Below are 22,469 nucleotides of genomic sequence, written 5' to 3'. Positions count from 1 at the left end.
CTGGGTTCACTACTATTCTTCATTTTTATGTAAATGATTTGGATGCGAGCATAAGAGGTACAGTTAGTAAGTTTGCAGATGACACCAAAATTGGAGATGCAGTGGACAGCAAAGAAGGTTACCTCCGATTACAATGGGATCTTGATCAGATGGGCCAATGGGCTGAGATGTGGCAGATGGAGTTTAATTTAGATAAATGCGAGGTGCTGCATTTTGGGAAAGCAAATCTTAGCAGGACTTATACACTTAATGGTAAGGTCCTAGGGAGTGTTGCTGAACAAAGAGACCTTGGAGTGCAGGTTCATAGCTCCTTGAAAATGGAGTCGCAGGTAGATAGGATAGTGAAGAAGGCATTTGGTATGCTTTCCTTTATTGGTCAGAATGTTGACTACAAGAGTTGGGAGGTCATGTTGCGGCTGTACAGGATGTTAGTTAGGCCTCTGTTGGAATATTGTGTGAAAGTCTGGTCTCCTTCCTATTGGAAAGATGTTATGAAACTTGGAGGGGTTCAGAAAAGATTTATGATGACGTTGCCAGGATTGGAGGATTTGAACTATAGGAAGAGGATGAATAGGCTGGCGCTGTTCTCCCTGGAGCGTTGGAGGCTGAGGGGTGACCTTATAAAGATTTTTTTAAATTGAGGGGCATGGGTAGGATAAGTAGACAGCCTTTTTCCTGGGGTGGGGGAGTCCAGAACTAGAGGGCATAGTTTTATGGTGAGAGAAGAAAGAGACCTAAGGAGCAACCTTTTTCATGCAGAGGGTGGTATGGGTATGGAATGAGCTGCCAGAGGATGTGGTGGAGGCTAGTACAATTGCAACATTTTAAAAAGCATTTGGATGAGTATATGAATAGGAAAGGTTGGAGGGATATGGGCTGCGTGCTGGAGGTTGGTCTAGATTGGATTGGGATATCTGGTCGGCATGGACAAGTTGGACCGAAGGCTCTTTTCTGTGCTGTAGATGACTAGACTCTAAGTAAACAATGTTTTTGAGATCAGTACTTGCCAATCCAGAGTGTGTGGTGTGTGTCAGTTCTGTTCAGGAGCACTGATATCTGACACTGAGCTGGAGTGTTGGGCCCCTTGCACAGAACAGTTGTCATCTAACGTAGTCTCCTGGTGGGGTTCATGTATCTGACCTACTTTCCTTTAATAGTAATTAATGTGCTAAAGAGTATATGCAACCTGTGGATTGGTACTGTTGTGTAATACGCCTTAACGTGTTATGAAGAGCCTCTCCTACTGAGAATGAGCTAGGTCTCTCCTCTTCTACAGTCTTAAAAATTGTTTTTCGACTGAACTGCTTAGCCTGTTTGTATGAAGGAGACTCGCCAGGGAGATTGCATTCAATGTCCCCCTATCCAACACCAAGTTACACAGTAACAGTCCTTAATTCCCAGACACCACATACCTGTTTATAACAATATACTTCTGGGAATATAACATGTGCAGATTTCCAACCAATGATCTTTTTCTCTCTGTTAGTGTCTTGAGTTTACGAAGGAAAAAGTGAGGTCTGCAGATGTTGGAGGTCAGAGTTGAGTGTGGTGCTGGTAAAGTGCAGTAGGTCAGGCAGCATCTGAGGAGCAGGAGAATTGACTCTGGGCATAAGCCCTTCATCAGGAGCGAGGCCCTTATTCCAGATGAAAGGCTTTGTTTGAAATGTCGGTTTTGAGTGTTCATTAGCTTTTATTTCATTCATGACATTTGCATATCATAGGCTAGGCTAGGATTTGCTGCATATTTCTAATTGTACTGGAGAAAGTGGTCAAGTTTATTTGCTTCAAGTACTTCAGCAAAGTAATTAGCCTTGTATCACCACTGTTTCAAAATCCAATTTTTCAAACTCCAATTAATATTGCATTGCGAGGCTTTGAACTTTCAGGAGGTGTCTAATCCCGTCCAATATAATTTTACCCGGTAATCTCGTGTGTGTAGTACGCTACGCTCAATACTATCTTAGAAGACTGGTTGACAAACGCGAAACAGTAGCAATAAATGGGTCTTCCTTTCCAAAAGGAAGCCACTGTCAATCGGTGATTGGATATCAGAACTATTCACAATTACATAATTAATGATTTAGATGTTGGAAATAAATGCAGTGTCTCCAGCTTTGTAGTTGACACAATACTGGGAGGGAGGAGGGTCTGTAAGCAGGATTAGTTGGTGTGCATTAGTGTGATTAGGACATGTTGACCGAATGTTCATCTGCAACGCATTTGCCCAATGTGTGGTTTTGGTCGCAAAAATAGAAAGATGGTTTATCAATGCAATGGTAATAAGCTTGGGAGACCAGTTGCTGAAAGTAAGCATGCAAGTGCAGCAGGTGGTGAAGAAGGTGAATCATATGTTGGTCTTTTAGAGTGAGAGGATTTGAGTGCAGGAATAGTAACGTCTTGCTGCAATTGTGCAGGGCCTTGGGGAGACCGCACCTGGAGTACTGTGTACAGTTTTTTGTTTTCCTTGCCTGAAAAAGATGCCCTAGCCATTGAGGGAGTGCAACAAAGGTTACCAGACGGAGTCCTGCCATCCCAGCATGACGTATGAAGAGAGACTGGATCGATCGGGACGAGGAGTCACTGGAGTTAGAAAAATGAGGGTGGGATCTCCATAGAAACCTATAAAATTCTAACAGAGCCAGACAGTGTAAATGCAGGAAGGATGGTCCCTGTGACTGGAGAGCCCAGACCCAGGGGGTCACAGCCAATGGATACAGGATAGGCCATTGAGAGGAGGGGGAGATCTCTCCACCAAGAGAATAGTGAGCCTTTGGAATTCTGTCAAAGTGGTTGAGGACAAAATATTTCATCTTTTTAACATGGCGGTGCAGGTCTATTTCTCAGGGCTAAAGAAATTAAGAGACACGGGGTAAAAATGTGAATAAGGTCTTTGGTGGGATGATTAGCCATGATCTTATTGAATTGGGATGGAACAGATTCGAAGGGCTGAATGGCCTACTCCTGTTCTTATTTTTGTTTTTTTTTGCTTCTGTGAGGAAAAGGATTGCTAAGTGTTTGATAAAGCAGCGATGATTAAAAATTTATCCAAAGTGGTGAAGGGTCATTGGGATAGGTGGGTATGTGGAGTTGAGATTGCATTAAGATCCGCCGTTAACTAACTGACTAGTGGAGTACACTTGGAGGGAGAAATGGTGGGAGTTTCTGAGGGTAATTCAGGAAGCACAGCAGAAATCTATCACCAGCATGAAGAAAAATACTAAGGAGAGGATGAGACAAGCATTGCTGACAAGGGAAGTCAGATAGTATAAAAGGAAAAGAAAAATCATACAATGTGGTGAAGATTGGGGAGAAGGCAGAGAATTGCGAAGCCTTTTAAAAACCAACAAAGGACAACTTAGGAAAGCAATAAGGGTGGTGAAGGTGGACTATGAGAGTATGCAAGAACATTGCAAGAGATTTTTTTTTTGAAGACCCATAGAGGTCAGACACACAAGAGTGGACTTTGGATTGCTGGAAAATGAGACTGAAAAAGAAAGAAATGTATAAAGGAACTGAATAGATGCATCGCATCAGTCTTCACAGTGTAACACTAGTAGCATCCCAGGACTTATGAGAAACAGGAGCAGAGGTGAATGCAATGGACTTCATGAAGGAGAAAGTGTTGGGGAAGCTGAAAGGTCTAAAGGTGAATAAATCACCTTGACCAGATGGGCTACACTCAAGTCCTGAAGGATGCAGCCTGAGGAGATTTATACGGGCATTTGTGGTGATATTTCCGAAATCACTGGAGTCAGGGAGGGTCCCAGAGGATTGAAAAATGGCTAAAGTAACCTGCTCTGTTTAAGGAGGGAGGGAAGCAGAAGACAAAAACCTATAGGACAGTTAGCTTGACCTCCGTCATGAAGATTTTAGTCCATTATGAAAGATGAAATTATGGAGTACTTGGAAGTGTGTAGTAAAATAGAGCTGGGTCAGTACAGCTTTGTCAAGAGGTGATCGTGCGTGGCAAATCTGTTAGAATTGAGGCAGAAACGAGGAAGTTAGACAAACGAGAGCCAGTTGATGTGATCTATTTGGATTTCCAGAAAGTCTTTGACAAGGTGCCACACAGGAAGTTGCTAAATAAAATAAGAGCCCATTGTGGTTAGGGGCATGATTGGAGGATTGACTGACTGGCAAATCATTCCTCATTCCTGAAGAAGGGCTCATGCCCGAAACGTTGACTCTCCTGCTCCTTGGATGCTGCCTGACTTGCTGCACTTTTCCAACAACACGTTTTTCAGCTCTGATCTCCAGCATCTGCAGTCCTCACTTTCTCCTGACTGGCAAAAGGCAGAGTGGGGTTGAAGAGGTCTTTTTCAGGATGGCAGCCAGTGACTAGTAGAGCTTCACGGGGTGATCCATGTTGGGACCACAACCAGTCACATGATTGCTAATTTAATCTGGAAAAGGAACTGAGGATATTCTCATTTGCAAACTGAGCAATAAAGATAGATGAGAGACAGGTAGAATTGCGGAGATGGGTAGGCTGTAGAAGGACTTGGACAGACCAGGAGTTTGCCTAAAGAAATGGCAGGTGGAATACACTGGAAAAGTGAGGTGTTGCATTTTAGTAAGAAGTGTCAAGTGTCTTTGAGTGGGGAAAGACTTTGGAAATCTGAAGCACAAAGGGGCTTAAGAGAATTGAGCTAGAACCCCCAATGTTAACATGCAGGTCCAATTAGCTGTTAGAAAATGCAATGAATTTAATTTGGATAAATGTGAGATGCTGTATTTTGTAAAGGCAACTGCAAATGTGTTGCTGGTCAAAGCACAGCAGGTTAGGCAGCATCTCAGGAATAGAGAATTCGACGTTTCGAGCATAAGCCCTTCATCAGATGAAGGGCTTATGCTCGAAACGTCGAATTCTCTATTCCTGAGATGCTGCCTAACCTGCTGTGCTTTGACCAGCAACACATTTGCAGCTGTGATCTCCAGCATCTGCAGACCTCATTTTTTACTTTTTGTAAAGGCAAATCAAGGCAGGACTTATACACTTAATAGTAAGATCCTGGGGAGTGTTGCTGAACAAAGAGACCTTGGAGTACAGGTTCATAGCTCCTTGAAAGTGGAGTCGCAGGTAGATAGGTAGTGAAGAAGGTGTTTGGTATGCTTTCCTTTATTGGTCAGAGTATTGAGTACAGGAGTTGGGAGATCATGTTGCAGCTGTACAGGATATTGGTTGGGCAACTTTTGGAATACTGCCTGTGATTCTGGTCTCCTTGCTATAGGAAGGATGTTGTGAAACCTGAAAGGATTCAGAAAGGATGTTGCCAGGGTTGGAGAGTTTAAGCCACAGGGAGCAGCTGAATAGTCTAGGGCTATTTTCCCTGAAGCATTGAAGACAGAGGGGTGACCTTATGGAGCTTCATAAAATCAAACGAGGTCTGGATATTCCAAGAAGGCAAAATCTTTTCCCCGTGGTCAGAGTGTCCAAAACAAGAGGCTTTGGGTTTAAGGTGAGGGGGAAGATGTAAAAGGGAACTAAAGGACAACTGTTTTAATACAGAGAGTGGTGCGTGTATGGAATGAGCTGCCGGAGGAAGTGGTGGAGACTGGTATAATTACAACATTTTTAAGAGGCATCTGGGCCAAGTGGTGGCAAATGGGACTAGATTAATTTGGGATGTCTGGTTGGCATAGACGAATTGGATTGAAGGGTCTGTTTCCATGCTGTACATCTGACTGTATGACTCCGTGTTAGTATTCATTTCAAGAAGGCTGGAATACAAAAGTAGAGATAGCAGAATACAAACGTCTCAGCAGTACAAAGCTCTGGTCAGACCACATTGAGAATATTGAGAGGAATTTTGGGCACTGTATCTAAGGAAGGATGAGTCTGCCTTGGAGATGGTTTGGGAGAGGTTTATGAAATGATCTGGCGGATCATTTTTTCACACATGAGGCTTTCCATGTGAGCGGTGAGGACTCCGGGTCTGCACTTGATAGTGTTTAGAAGGATTTGAAACTTACAGAATACTGAGAGGCCTAGATAGTGGATATGGCAAAGATGTTTTCATTAGTAGGAGAGATTAGCATCTGAGGACACAGCCTCAAAGTGAAGGGATGACCCTTAGAACTGAGATAAGGAGGAATTTCTTCAGCGAGAGGGTGGTGAGTCTGTGTGACTCATTGCGGCAAAGGGCTGTGGAGGCCAAGTCATTTGAGGATACTTAATGCTTAGAAAGAATCGAGGCTTACAGGGAGAAGGCAGGGAATGAGATTGAGAAACATATCAGCAGTGAGTAAATGGTGGAACAAACATGACGGAATGAATGGCCAAATTATGCTTTTATTTGTTTTGGTCCAGTTCCTGTTTTTGACTCATTTTGTTCATGTGTCATACATTACCAAATGCTGCCTTGATATTAAGCTGTTAAATTGCATTCAGTATTCGCTGAGTGACCGTGTTGTCACTGTCAATTATCATTGTACTTCTAATTTCTGTAAGATGTCTCTTTCAATATCCGGGTAAAATGTTTCACTTCAGTGATGATTTGGTTTGAATTTGTTTGGCCCAGATAATAAAGCAGTTCATGATGTCCTTGAGGTTAGATAATTTATTTCAAGATACTTTAAAGTAAGAAATGCTGCTGGTTTGTAATAAGATCTATTTTTGGCATACCAAACAAACGTCTGTTGAATCATGCAGTATTAATTGTCTGTTGAAAACCCAACAAAGTCTTGTTTAGCCTTGAGCTGGTAATCCATTGTTCTGTAATCCAGGGTGGTATCTGATCCCTGCTGAAATATTAATCTTTTTTCTGTTAACTTGTACATTTTAAACACTTTTTATGAAAAGCTTTCCTTCTCAACCACTTCCAGCTACTTTCGGAGAGCAACAGAAAAATTTTATTTGTTTGTTCTTTCTTGTACTCTATGTATTGACGTGAGTCAGATACCTTGCAGTCATCCTCATAATCTGTTTTGTGGAGGATTTGCCAATCTATCTTTCCTGTAAATGATGCCCAAACCCATCCTCCTTTTTGCTTGTCTGAGGAGGCAGAGGAAGTTTGACTGTGTAGCACATTTTTTTTTCTGGTATAAGTGATCCCAATTACTAGTGTTCCCACCCTGGTTAAGATCAACTTACTTGGTAGGGACTGTTTGACTTGGAATGACCCTTGACAATGGATTAATCCATAAGTTAAGTAAGAGCCATGTTTGCTGGCTGGTTGCACTTGTTGAGACAGTTCTAATTTTTATTATCTAGTTTCTCCACTCAGTGGAGGCATCTGAGCTGAACTGCAAAGAGCTCCTGATATCGCACAGATAATGTTCCAGCAAGTCCGATTTGAGATAAACATTTGAACAGTAACTAACAAAATACCCTGGTTGCTGGAAATCTCAAGAAAATACAGGAAATGCTGGAGAAATACCACAGGTCTGACAGCGTCTGAGGAGAGATGAATGCCCCCTCCCCCTGCATTTATTTCTCCACCCTGAAGGCTCCCTGCCTCATTCCTGATGAAGGGCTTTTGCCCAAAACGTTGATTTTCCTGCTCCTTGGATGCTGCCTGATCTGCTGTGCTTTTCCAGCACCACTCTAATCTAGTTATTATTTCATGCCTGCTATGACCCTTCTTCAAAACAGGATAAAAGTTCAGGGGAAAAAAGAACATTCAGCTGATGATAAAGCAAAGCTGTAAATGTTGAACAAACAATGAAACTAAAAATGCTGAATGCCCTTGGGGCTAGCAGCTTTGGGACAGGGATAGGGGACTGAGTTAATATTTTCAGTGCAATTTGGCTGTTCAATTAAAGTTGTTTGTCTTTAGGTAATAAAGTGTTTGAACATATTGGTTTGTGTTTCAGTGTTAAAGACATGAGATTTTCATCAAACACTTAAGTGGATGATCACCTCATTCTCTGTACTCTGAGAGTATTTCAGCTGCTATTTCTACGCTACCCATGGGCAGGTTAAAATCTCATCAGAAAAACCAGACCATTGGGCAGCTGTACAAATTTGGGATTGAACCAGTGCTTGTCCTGTGCTGGGTCTCTGAGATTAGCTGAACTTTTGAAGGTGTTTTTCTTAATTCTCTATTCTTAAATAATGCATTCTGGTCAATTCTGGACAATACAAATTGAGAGCCCTTAACCCTGATTCGATTAGTAATTCCCTTGAGATTGTCCAAAATGTTAACCTTTTCCACTAATGTCACAAAAGTCACAGTTCAGCACTTCTTTATTATTTTCATTCTGATTATTAGCTTCACGGGGTCCCACACTACTCTGTTACTGATTAATAACTTGCAAATATTTTATTTTTTTTGAACTTCTTCATTCTTTTTAGACTTTTTAGATTTATTTGTATCATCAGTTCCTTACTACTGTTGTTTGTAACTTAGCTCATCATCACCAAAAGCTGGGATTTTGTTTCACAATTTTTTTTCACACACTTCCTCTTTTAGTTTTATATCTCTCGCATGTTATTTTCTGTCATCTAAGCTGAGAATCCCTGCAGTGTGGCAGCAGGTCATTCGGCCCATCGAGAGCATACTGACTCTGACGAGCATCTCGCTCAGACCTCCCCATAAGGGAGCAGGCTATTTTGGATCTAGTGCTATGTAATGAACCAAACTTTATAAAAGATTTTCAAGTAAGGGAACACTTAGGAAGCAGCGATCATAATATGGTAATGATGAGGGCATGAGAGAGGAACTGACGAAATTGACTGGAAGCAGAGTCTAGCAGAGAAGACAGTAGAGCAAAAATGGCAGGAGTTTGTGGGTATAATTTGAGGACACAGTACAGAGGTTCATCCTCAAGAAAAGAAAGATTATCCGGGGGGGGGATTAGACAGCCATGAAACGTATTAAAGAAAAAGAGATCCTATAAAGTGGCCAAGAGCACTTGGAAATCAGAAGATTGGGAAGGCTACAAAAACAAAAGAGGATAACAAAGAGAGAAATAAGGAAGGAGAGGATCAAATATGAAGGTAGGCTAGCCAGTAATATTAGAAATGATAGTAAAAGTTTCTTTCAATACATAAGAAACAAACGACAGGCAAAAGTAGACATTGGGCTACTTCAAACTGATGCTGGAAGCCTAGTGATGGGAGATAAGGAAATAGCAGGAGAACTTAACAAGTACTTTGCATCAGTCTTCACAGTGGAAGACATGAGTAATATCCCAACAATTAAAGGGAGTCAGGGGGCTGAGTTGAGTATGGTTGCCATTACAAAAGAGAAGGTGCTAGAAAAGCTAAAAGGTCTTAAAATTGATAAATCTCTTGGCCCCGATGGGATACATCCTGAGGGAGGTGGCTGAGGAAATAGCGGAGGTGTTGTTTGAGATCTTTCAAAAGTCACTGGAGTCAGGAAAGTCCCGGATGATTAGAAGATCGCTGTTGTAACCCCATTGTTCAAGAAAGGATCATGACAAAAGATGGAAAATTATAGGCCAATTAGCCTAACCTTAGTTGTTGGTAAAATTCTAGAATCCATCGTTAAGGATGAGGTTTCTAAATTCTTGGAAAAGCAGGGTCGGATTAGAACAAGTCAACATGGATTCAGTAAGGGGAGGTCGTGCCTGACAAACCTGTTAGAATTCTTTGAAGAGGTGACAAGTAGGTTAGACCAGGGAAGCTCAGTGGATGTGGTCTATCTAGACTTCCAAAAGGCCTTTGATCAGGTGCCATACGGGAGGCTGCTGAGTAAGGTGAGAGCCCATGGTGTTTGAGGTGAGCTACTGGCATGGATTGAGGATTGACTGTCTGACAGAAGGCAGAGAGTTGGGATAAGAGGTTCTTTTTCGGAATGGCAGCCGGTGATAAGCGGTGCCCCACAAGGTTCAGTGTTGGGGCCGCAGCTGTTCACATTACATAGTAATGATCTGGATGAAGGGACTGGGGGTATTCTAGCGAAGTTTGCCGATGATACGAAGATAGGTGGACAGGTAGGAAGTGGGGAGGCTGCAGAAGGATTGAGACAGTTTGGGAGAGTGGTCCTGGAAATGGCTGATGAAGTTCAATGTGAGCAAATGCAAGGTCTTGCACTTTGGAGAAAAGAATATAAGCATGGACTACTTTCTAAATGGTGAGAAAATTCGTAAAGCCAAAGTACAAAGGGATCTGGGAGTGCTAGTCGAGGATTCTCTAAAGGTAAGCATGCAGGTTGAATCAGTGATTAAGAAAGCAAATGCATTGTTGTCATTTATTCCAAGATGGTTGGAATATTAAAAACACCGTTGTGCTACTGAGACTTTATAAAGCTCTGGTTAGGCCCCATTTGGAGTACTGTGTCCAGTTTTGGTCCCCACACCTCAGGAAGGACATACTGGCACTGGAACGTGTCCAGCGGAGATTCACACGGATGATCCCTGGAATGGTTGGTCTAACATACGAGAAACAGCTAAGGATCCTGGGATTGTATTCATTGGAGTTTAGAAGGTTAAGGGGAGATCAAATAGAAACTTACAAGATAAGACATGGCTTGGAAAAGGTGGACGCTAGGAAATTGTTTCTGATAGGCGAGGAGACTAGGACCTGTGGGCACAGCCTTAAAATTAGAGGGGGTCAATTCAGAACAGAAGTGCGGAGATATTTCTTCAGCCAGAGAGTGGTAGACCTGTGGAATTCATTGCCACGGAGTGCAGTGGAGGCCGGGATGCTAAATGTCTTCAAGGCAGAGATTAATAAATTCTTGATGTTGCAAGGAATTAAGGGCTACGGCGAGAATGTGGGTAAGTGGAGTTGAAATGCCCATCAGCTGTAATTAAATGACGGAGTGGACTTGATGGGCCGAATGGCCTTACTTCCACTCCTATGTCTTATGTTTGTGAACCTGCACTTCCCATGGCTAACCCACCTAGCCTGCATGTCCCCTGGGAGACTGAGTCTTTTTAGCATGGCCAATTCACCTGACCTGCACATCTTTGGACTGTGGGAGGAAACTGGAGCACCTGGAGGACACCCACGCAGACACTGGGAGAATGTGCAAACTCCACGCAGGCAGTCACCCGAGGGTGGAATCGAACCAGAGTCTCTGGTGAAGTGAGGCAGCAGTGTTACCACTGATCCATTGGCCTTTTATCCTGGGGGGTATAAATTGGTTCTTGTCATGTTTGATTTATTGTATAACTTCCTGTAACTGGTGTGAAGTTTCACCCATTAAGAGATTTGCCAGAATGGTCTTAACCCAGTCAAGTATCGAATGATTGAAGTGCAGTTGATATCTATAACTTAATATGATTAGTAAGCTGTGGTGAAGAATATCATATTAACAAAGGTAATCATCTCGATGAGAAATTCAGAATGTTTTCAGTGTAATTCCTAGAACAGCATGTTATGTTCTAACTGGAGAACAGGTTATACTGGATTTGATGTTATACAATAATGAGAGGATTATTATATGTCAGTGAAGGTGCAGCCAGGTAACTGTGGTCATAATATATTCGAGGTAAGGATGGGCTGATTTCCTTCCTGAAGCAGCTGGGTTTAGTTTTCCAATGACTGTAGTTACATGACAACTGTTAGGCTAGCTTTTAATTCCAGATTTTTTTTCTCCCATTATTGAATTCTGATTTCACCATCTTCCATGTTGGGCTTTGAATTCATGTCCCTAGAACATTAGCCAAGGGCTCTGTTAGTAGCTCAGTGACCCATTATCATTGTACCACTACATTCCCTGTTGATTTGGTTATTTCTGTTATGGTAGAATGCCAATCTCGCTGTTCAATATTGATTTTTTTTTTAATATACATAATTCAAAAGCACTTATCTACAATTCCCTAACAACTGAATGGTTGTGGGAATTATATGTTTATTGTCTGAGTGTCTCAATAGCAGCCAAATCTGTTTCACTAAAATTACGAGTGGGACTGCATAGGAAATAGCCCAGTGAATGGAAAGCTATATCCCGAGCCTGTTTAGGGGGATTTTGATCAACTCGTCTGCCACCTGCCAAGACTATTAGCTAGTGAGGAAAAATATTCTGGTCATCTACCTGCTGTTTCTAACTGTGGAACAGCCTCCTTTGCTGTTCAAGTCTGTGTCTAGTGCAGCAGCACCAAGTTTAAACATGGTAGTTTACATTTTATGGGGTGCTGCTGTTCACTTGCACTCACAATCTCAGAACAGCATTGTATCAGCCTGGTTTCAGTTAGAACCAATTATAAGATACAGCATAGAAGGGACAATTCTGCCCATCTTGTGCATGTTGACCCAAGGACCCCCAGATGCCCTTTCTAATCTCGTCTTCTGGCACATGGTCATTAGCCCTGCAGTTTACTGCACTTAAGGTGTGGATCCAAGTACTTTTTCCAAAGGTTTATGGTTTCTGACTCCTGCACTATCGCAGGCAGCAAATTCCAGACACCCACCACCCTTTGTGTTTATCCTCCCATCCTCTTTGATCCAGCTATATGTCAAACTCTAAAGGGTGTGGGTTCAAACCACCCTCCAATCAATGTAAGCATGAAATATAGTTTGACACCCCATTATTGCAGATGATATCCTAATGGCTGACCAGTTTAAAACCAGATTCTATTAACCTTTCTTTTAAGAGTGGGTAAATGAGCACAAGGTAGAACATAATGGGGGTTGGGGAATGATCCTTGCAGGTGGCTGTGGGCAGGTGGGAAAGTTCAAATGTTGCTGAAAGGAGACTAGAGGTTGTAGGTTTTCAATCTGCACTCGTCACAAGGAGGATGCCTAGAAAGAGAAGTGAGAGGCTTATTCTCTTGATCACCTTCCTGTGATGAAGGGCTTATCCCTGAATCGTCGATTCTCCTGCTTCTCGGATGCTGCCTGGCCTGCTGTGCTTTTCCAGGATCTCACTTTTTGACTCTGACCCTCCAGCATCTGCAGTCCTCACTTTCTCTTAAGTGACTTGAGGCCAATTATTTTGCCACGTAAAGACCCCTTCCTATTCCGCTGAAATTTTGAGGCTTTTGAGTTGGTGTGCAGTAGGTTGTGCTGATCAGCCTGTGGCCAAAAGATGTATGAGGAGGAGGATTTTAGAACCCGCACCCCCTAGTTATCCTGCCAGGGGTTGCCACTTTGCAACAACATGCAGCATAGCCAAAAATCTCCAAGCCAGGCAGCATCCTGGTGAATCTCCTCAGCACCCTCACCAATGCTATTACCCAAATGTTAACTCCACTTTCTCTCTCCACGTATTGCCAGATCCACTCAGTTTCTCCAGCAACTTCTGTTTTTGTTTCTGATTTCAAGCATCTACAGATCTTTGTGGGTTCTTTGTTTTTCCAAGTTGAAGTCGAGGTAGCTGCTGGTTTAAATGGTGAGCTGCCTGTGTAAGTGCAGATGTATGTGCATCCTGAGCTGACTGTAGTCTCATTGCTTCCCCCTACCCTTGCTGACAAATGGAAATGCTGGGTGTGGGGGCTGAATGTAGGATTTCCAGGGAGCCCTGCTGATTTCTCGGTCACAGCTGTGCCTGGATACTTTTAGAAAATTTGCCAGAGACGCAATCAACAAGGGATTTTATTTTCTCCTCCTTTCCCTCTGCAAATGCCACAGACTTCCTCCACTAAGCTAATTTTCTTCTTGTCTAGTTCAACTTACGTGTAACCCTACCCCTATTGTAGGGATCTGTGGTTCTCGTGTTTTTTGTCTCCATAAGTATCTTTTATTTTCCCCATCTCCCTGTGTCTGTATCTCTAACTGTCTCCCTCTCTTTAAACTTTGAACCTGCTTTCCACCCTCTAACAATTATATCTTTTTTTCCCCTTTAGACCAAGGACCATAACTATCTGTAATCCACAGCTCACGATAGCCTTCACTGTCTTGATATCAAACTGATTTTGTATGTGATTTGGAGGAGCTGGTGTTGGACTGGGGTGGACAAAGTTAAAAATCGTACAACAACAAGTTATAGTCCAGCTGGTTTATTTGGAGGCACTAGTTTTTGAAGAAGAAATGCTTTGAAAGCTCCAAATAAACCAGTTGGATTATAATCTGGTGTTATGATTTTTAATTTTGATTTTGTGTATTTTTGTTTTACTCCTTTGCAAAGTTCTTAGAAGCTCTGGCTGAAAACACAAGTCTGTTTTTTATTTAAAAAAGCGCAAAGTGGCATAATTGAATAACCAGGGTTTTGGACTGTTTGAACAACTTTGGCTCAAGGCTGCTATGTATAAGGTATCTCGAAAAGACTGAGTTCATTGTCCGTTGCAACGTACCAGACATAGATCATGTCACTGTACTTGAGTTTCAGGATGTTTACAGGGCTTGTCAGACAGGGAGAATTTCCTGTGCTATCATCCCCCATTTACAATGTGTCGTACAAAGACCTTGATTGCATAAGTGTAGGAAAATATGCACAGTAAGTGTTTTAGAACTTGCTTTGCCTAGTTTACAGGAGAGGCTGGTAATGTTTACCTAAAATAAATTGAGGTTATTTAAGCAAGTATGAATAATAATTTTTGAAAGCAGGCAAGCTGGTTTGTGTATCACTGTTCATAAAATTTGTTGCGAACATTATTTTTCTCAGCCCTCCCTTTCTACTTGGTCCCACCCTGATAAACTGGAAAATGCCGTAATCTGTGGTGAGCCTCTGGGAGTTGACCTTCAGTTTTGCCGCTTACTAAAATAGGACATTTGACCTGCTTTCCAAATTGTAAATGTGGCATAGGTTTCCTTTCAAAAGCCAATCAGAAGTTTTAAAAAAAAACTTTAAAACACAGTTGGAAGTTTGAACTTGTCTGATGGTTTCATTCAGTTATTTGATATTGGGTTATCAATTCCTTCAGATAAGATTCCAGTGTAGGACATTTTGCTCAGACCAGACTTCCACAATTTCCCTCCCATGTCTAATCATCTTCACTTCTACTCTGACTCAGACTCTAATTCTTTTGTTATTCACTAATGGGATGTGGACTTCTCTGGATGTGCCAGTATTTAATACCCATCCCTAATTGTCCAGAGGGCAGTTAAGTGTTAACCACATTGCTGTGGGCCTGGAGTCCCCTGTCGGCCAGACTCGAGAGTTCCTACACTAAAGGGCTTAAGTTAACCAGATGTGGTTATGCAACAATTGACAGTGATTTCATGGTCATCATTAGACTCTCTTCACTCCAGCTTCTTGTATTGAATTTAAATTCCACCCATGGCAGGATTTGAATCCAGGTCCCCAGAACATTAGCTGAGTTTCTAGATTAATAGTCTAGCGACTGTACCACGTGGCCATTGCCTAGCACTATTAAATTAAGACCTCTCTAATCAAGCCTTTTCATTAGTCCCTGGAGCACTTTTTTCTTTACACTTAACATTGTTTGAGCCATGCTCCTAACTGGTGATGGTGTTCAATTCTATTAAAACTGTCTGACTTTGCGAACTAATTGTAAGCAGTATCTGCAAGCTTAAGTAATTTTCTAAGCACTTGTTAGTGCTGAAAGAGTTAAGTGATGTAGAACCTAGCTGGTGACATGAGGATATAAAGACTGTTGGATGGCTATTGTGAAGCAGTGGTAGTGTCCCTATCGCTGAGTCAGGAGGCCTACCTTCAAGTCCCACCTGCCCCAAAGGACAGTGTCGACTAAATGTGCAGATTTCTAAAGTTATAAAAGTGCTGTTCCTTGGAGGAGTTAACTAATCTTCAATGCTAAGGCAATGCAGATAAGCAGTCATGTGTACCTGCCCTCAAGTAGAGTGTGAGGTTTTATAAAGAGTATCTGTGTGCATCTTGGATGTAATAGGACTAGCTATTAAGTGGAATTGTAATAATGTAATCTATTTGTCAAGATATAACCCTACCTTCTGCTGAATACATTGATTGCAGTTGGAAAATATTCTTCAAACATTAAATTTGCAGTAGAAGCACAGGTGGCAGTGAGTCTACCCAAGGCACTCCATACTGCTGCAGTGGACATGACCATCACACAGTAATTATTACCTGGACAGTGTTTTTTCCTAGAACAATAGCCAATGGACCTCCATGCTAGTGCTCCTTTTTTGACAGGCTACAAAATGTGTTTTGTTTACGTGTGTCTGTATGCGTGTAGGTATTTTACTTCTCTGCCTGCAGCACTGTGAATGAACTAATGAGTCATAAGAATGCCTGGCATACTTTGGTCATTATTTACCAGTGGTGGGGCAAAGTAGACTTCCTCAAGCTTCAGTCAGTAGGTTCACAGATTTGAGTGAAACAGCCATATCATTTATCTTTATTCAATTAAATGCTGTCTCAATCTATCCAGCCATATTGGCTAATTTCCCTTATGTACTTTGTGTTCCAGTATTAAAAGGGTTATAAAAATAGCAAATGGTTGTTCTTTCTTACTGAATGAAGGAATGATCATTAAACAAATGCTGTACGAAAACTCGAGGTTAAAATATTCTACCACTGGGCTCAAAATGTAACAATACGAGGTTAAGTTTCCACCTGAAACTCTCCAACATCTGTCAGACTGTGACCTGTAACAATAAGAGGAGCATTATCCCAAATAAGGAAGAGACATGATTGCTGCAGAGCTGCACCTCTAATTACAAGTTGTCCTCTTCCTGTGCTTGCTACTGGTAGACCCATCAGCAAATTCATGAGAGAAACCACTTGTGTTTGGAGCAGCAGCAAGTATGAGAAGGTGACTGGTAGTGTTTCAGATTTAGAGTGATAGCAGTGAGAGAGACAACAAGGGAGGGCAGGCAGAGACCAGGTGGAGAGAGTGCTACCTTACAATTTGCAAGGGGCCAGTTTGTTGTAGACTGAAGAAGTTGATGTTTCATTGGCATCACCCATTTTACTGAGCTCTCCTTGCTGGTGTGGGTGGAGACAAAACGTTCTACACTAGTTTTTGGAGAGAACTGATTCCTGATAAAATGTAATTGCGCCTGCTGTTATTGAATAAACAGTCCTCCTATCTCAGAACTGTGCCTCTTCTGGGCTACTCAATGATTCTTTCATCACTCATGAGTCCAACGCAAAGGAAGGTTACTGGCAGTGAACTGTCTCTTACCCAATACCCTACTCTTACTGATACAACGTAATAAATACCACGCGGTGTCAGGAATTCTCATCTGGGAAAATATCGCAAGGTTCAGCATCAGTAGAACAGACAGACAGTAGGGAATTCTGCATCAGGCTGTAGTGAGTGAGCATGACTAGCAACTGGGTGGCCACACGCACAACTAAGTTTAGCTTCAAAAACCCTTTGGATTGAAACAATGGATCAGTTAGGGACTCGATGCTTTCACAGAGTGAATGTGTGAAGAGGAAGCTCAGGATAGTTGAAAATCCAACATTGCTGTACAGATGCTATAGAATTGCAATAAAACATTGCAAGGCACCTCACAGATATGCTGCATAAGTATGACACCAGCCAGGCAGAGCAAGGTCAGGTCAAGGAGAGAAATTTTAATTTTTTAAATTGAATTATTTGAAAAGTGACTAAAAAGATTGAGGGTTGTGATCTGGTTTATGTAGCCTTCAGTAAGGCGTTTTCATAAGGTCCCATGTGGAGGCCGGTGCAAAGGGAGAGAGGCCATGGGATCAAAGGAAAATTGGTGAGCTGGGTCCAGAATCTGCAAATAGGAGACATGGAATAATGGTGGAGGATTGCTTTTGTGACTGGAGGCCTGTGAGCAGCAGTGCTCCACAAAGGCAGGTACTGGGACCCTTGCTGTTTATCTTCAGCATGAACAACTTGGATGTGAATGTAGAAGGCATAATTCGCAAGTTTTCAGATTGCACAAGAGTTGTTGATGCTAAACTGGATTGTCTTAGGTGACACTGAGATTGATCAACATTGGACAAATCACTGGTAGATGGAATTTAATCCTGGTGAGTGCAAGATGATGCGTTTTGAGAGATCTAATAAAGGAAGCATATACGCAATGAATGCTAGGTCCCTACGGAGTACTGAAAAACAAAGGGTCCTTGGTGTACAAATCCGTAGATGCCTGAAGGTGTCAGAGTAGGTAGATAGGATGATGTAGTCTTGTGGGATGGTTGCCTTCATTAGATGAGACATAGAATCTATGAGCAAAGAAGTCGTTTTCACAACTTTAATGCATATTGATTAGGCAACAGAATACGGTGTACAATTCTTGTTGCCACACTATCAGAAGGACATGATTTCACTGGAGAGGATGCCAAAGAGATTCAGCAGGATGTTGCCTTTGATAAGTCTCCGTTATGGGAAGGGACTGGATAGGCTGAGTTTGTTTTCCTTTGAGCAGAGGTGGCTGACTGGGCCTCTGAGGTGTACAGAGTTAAAAGGAATAGACAGGAGTTGATAGGAATCTCTTGCCTGTGGCAGATGTGCCTTAAGACCAGAGTTTAAAGTGAGGACTAATTGGTTTAGAGGTGATCTGAGAATTTTCTTTTCTGATCCAGAGGATGGTAGAAATATGGAATGTGTTGCCTGAGAGGGTGGTGGAGGCTGGTACTTGCAACAGCTATGAAGTATCTGGATGAGAACTTGAAATGGGAGGGCATAGTAGGTGTGGGCCAAGTGCAGATAAATGGACTTCATGTAGTTTGGTGTTTGTTGGTTGGCATAGACATGGTGGTCGAAAGCTCTATTACTATTCTGTATGGCTGGATTCTAAAATAATGGCAGGGCAATTAAAATTGTTGATACTTAAGAGTCCAGTATTAGATGAATGCAGATTTCTCTCATGGTTGTGAGGTTGAAGGAGCATACAAAGATAATGAGATGATCAGAATTCAAGGAACTGGAGATTAAAATCAAGATGTTGCTTTACACAATTTTTATGGAAATAAAACAAGAAACTGGATGAGTTTTCTTGTTTTGAGATGTGGGTTTCTCTGAGAAAATGGGAGTTTTTGATGTCTGTCACTGATTGCCCTTAAATTGAGTAGCTTGTTTAGCCATTTCGGAGGGCGGTTAATGGTCATTCCCAGTGGTTTAGGTCAGGAGATTTCCTTGCCTAAAGGAAATTAGTAAAATAGATGATAATATTTGATAATTATCATGGTCACCATTAGCGATTAACTTTTAAATTCTGCCATGGTCACATTTGAACCAATGTCCCCTGAGCAATAGCCTAGGCCTTTAGATTATTGGCATATTGACATTACCATAGTGCCACCATCTCCTCCAAGGATTATAGCTTAGAAAGTCATAAGGCAAGTGTTGAAAGAATCTGACATTGGGCCTATCGTAACCTTTTTTCACACTTGGGTAGTAGCTGACTTGGATTTCGGTGGTAATTTGACTATGTGTATTATTTTTAGGAAATGGGAGAGGTATGGGGTTGGCTATCAGAATTCCAAAAATGTGTGTCTTCAGGGTTAATGTTCAGGAAAATCTCTGTGAATAAGGGATCCCCTATTTTGCTGCAGAATCTGACATTGACTAAAGGAGGAGAAAAATCCAGCAGATGAAGATTTAGAGCAGACTGATAGTGTACGTAAGGAGAAATGTATTCTAAAATGGCAAGCAATTTTATCTGCTGGTGGGAAGAGAAAGTAAAAAAGGATCCAGATTTACAATAATTGCCAGAAGAACTCAGCTGTGATGTGAGAATTAACTTTGTGCAGCAAGTTATTCTGATTTGGAATATTCATGTACAACCTGAAAGGAAAGCAAGGGAATTTGAACCCACGTGTCCCCAGAACACTTGTCTCAGCCTCTAGATTACTATCTCAGTGATGTTCCCACTAGACAGCCTTGATGGAGTACACATGATCCATCTTTTCATCTTGATCATTCAAGGTATTTGGCAAAGAGGGTTGAAGAGAATGCTTTGCGCAGTGATTTTGTAATGACATGGAATGCACTGCCTGCAATAAGTGGCAGAAGAATGTCGCATAATGACGTTCAACTGGAATAAGATAAATATTTGAAGGGTCGAATATCTGCAGATTTATGTGACAGGAAGAGAGTGGGCCCAGGTGGACAGCTCTTAAGAAGAGCTAATACCAGTGCAAGAGGGTGAATGACCTGCGTTCTGCATTCAGTATAGAGTCTCAGCGTGAGACCAACATTATGCCTGATTTCTGCTGACTTGTTAAAGAGTAAACAGGAGTTCCTTTCGACGCATGGCATTAGTTCAATACATACAAAATTAAGTGAAGTAGTTCTGAGTTCAGAGAGTCAATGTCAAGTATCTTTTAATATCTGGCAGTAGCTTTTTTTTTTCTATTCAGTGCCCGAGCCTGCTCCTTTCTTCACTCTGAAATGATCTGGCCAATTCTTCACATAATGGGTGTAATGTTAGGTCTGTTTCTGAAACAAGAAGCAGCAGTTTCCTACTCATAACTTTTTTTAAAGGTCTGGAATTAGAAATATCAAACATGAAAATGATACTGCCCTCATTTCTAACTGAATAATATGTTTACATTGAGTATTCCTTGTGAATTGATGTTGAGTTGAATTGAATTGAATTGAATTTATTGTCATGTGTACTGAAGCACAGTGAAAAGCTTTGTCTTGAGCAATACAGGCAGGTCACAGAGTTAAATAGCATAGATAAGTAAACCAATGATTTTGGAAAATTCTTTATCAACACGTCTTAACCATACTTTCTCTATATGCCTAAGTTTTATTTACTGATCAGCTTCTAAAATTGGCTTTGGATAAATTCCAGTGAGGGTAAGTTTGTTCCAGTACTTTTCAGTCATGTCCTCTATGGCTACCTTTAGTAAGCAAGGGGGCTTTTTGTGGTGAAGTGGTAGTGCCCAACATGAGGGCCACGAGACTCCAGTTCAGGTGGGGTGGCACTGCTGCCTCTGCTGGGATTGAATCCATGGCAGTGTGCAGAGTTTGCGTACTCCCGCCTGACCCCCCCCCCCCCACCCAGTGGGTTTCCTCTGGGTGCTCCAGTTTCCTCCCACAGTCCAAAGATGTACAGGCTAGATGGATTAGCCGTTGGAAATTTAATGATTAAATAAGGGAGGTGGGGTGCTGTTTGGAGGATCAGTGTGGATTTACAGGGCTGAATGGCCTGCTTCCACACTGTATGGATTCTATGATTCTAAATCCCACATGCCCCAGATGTGTCTATTTTGTGTGATTTCTTTATTTTTAAAAAACCTTCTCCTCTTGGCTTCAAGTCCCTCTTTTTGAAGGCTTGGAGATAAAATATCCTGTGTGTATTTGAGGTAGGATAATTCTGCTGCTGTTATTTGTGAGCCTTAATTGAAATTTGCTATTCGAGATAGTAGTGATTTTCCATCCATCCTCAATAACACACTCTCTCTTCCCTGTATTTATATAATCCTTCAAGGCTGGAGACAACATCTCTGCTGCTCACCCAGTCCCAGCAACAGCAGTCTTTCAATGACTGCGAGCCCCCCTCAGATTTCTAGTCCTGGAGTCTACAAACAGGAATGTGCAGAAGCATGGGCTGGGATTCTGGGTGAAGGCAGAGGTGGGGATAAGAGAACCTTTTTGTGCAGAAAGGCATTGGACGGAAGGAGGGGGTGCCTCTTTCAATGGCCTTCCATTCCAGACGAGGGCCCAGGTCTTTCATGCAAAAAGGCTTTCTCTCATCCCTAATCCTCAACCCCCACCCCCACCACCTCTGCCTTCACCCAGAACACCAGCCCCAGAGGTTGTGAAAGGAGTTATGCAATTTATCTTCCTTTCCTCTAACGCATGTTGAGTATTATTGCAGTGTGCACAAGGACCCCATTCTTGTCTTGATAGCCCACTGATATTACCAGTCTATACTCCATCCTGACAATATTTTCATTTGTGGAATAAAGGGATAACGTGTGTGTAGTTGTACTGGCTGGTGTTAAGCATATGATACTGAGGATACACTCAAGAAGGAACATCTTGTGCTGAGTTGTAATGTATAGTGTTAGCATGTAATAGATAAACAAGTGCTTTAACAAAGACCCAAGAGTCTAGCCATTTCTTTATCTTGTGAGCACTACAAACCTCGCGATTACTGCCTGACAATAACAGAGTGTTGACATGCTGTAGAGGAACATCTGGAGGCTTTACAAAAGAGGATGATTTAGAGCAGCAGACAATAGGAGAGAGACTGCCTGAATGCTGAAATATGGAACCATATGCACTGGTAGTTATGGCTTGCAATTGATCTTGTTGTAAAACAATTAATTCTTAGAATCAGTAAATGGAATTACGTGTCATTTATTATGGGTGTAATTTTCTTCAACTGACTTGAGGTGAAGAGTATTGATCTGCATTTCTCCATTTAACTCATCTGGAGGTTTGACGAAAGTGCTCAGTGAGGGAGAAACAATTCCCATTTTTGGAAGAAACCGGAATGAAGAGGTGGAGATTTAAAATGAGTACCAATGGGGACATGGGCACTCCAAATCCTGACAGCTCACTGTTCAAGAAGGTTCTCAAGTACTGAGGAGGAGCAGAAGTCCACCAAGGGATTCACCAAGGAATTGTTATCTGAAAAGTAAGAATGTGTAGGGTTACTTTCCTACCTGCCTCTCATAACTCTAAGGGAAAACACTAATTTGAAGTGCAGCCACCACACTGCGGCTGATGCAGCTGCCTCCTGGCCCCTTTCATATAAGGAGTGAGAAGTGGGAATATTGACGGGTCATCACCCACCA

At 42.0% G+C, this 22,469-nt stretch overlaps 1 protein-coding gene across 1 annotated transcript in view; it reads left to right on the top strand.

Annotated features, from left to right (window-relative positions):
* gypc (glycophorin C (Gerbich blood group)) overlaps window positions 1-22,469 on the top strand; it is a 97,630-nt gene that overhangs the window by 23,237 nt on the left and 51,924 nt on the right. The window lies entirely within an intron of this gene.

This window comes from Hemiscyllium ocellatum, chromosome 7 (genome assembly GCF_020745735.1).
Source record: "Hemiscyllium ocellatum isolate sHemOce1 chromosome 7, sHemOce1.pat.X.cur, whole genome shotgun sequence".
NCBI lineage: Eukaryota > Metazoa > Chordata > Chondrichthyes > Orectolobiformes > Hemiscylliidae > Hemiscyllium > Hemiscyllium ocellatum.
The sequence above is the reverse complement of the archived record's forward strand: the minus strand, read 5'-3'. Positions and strand labels throughout refer to the sequence as shown.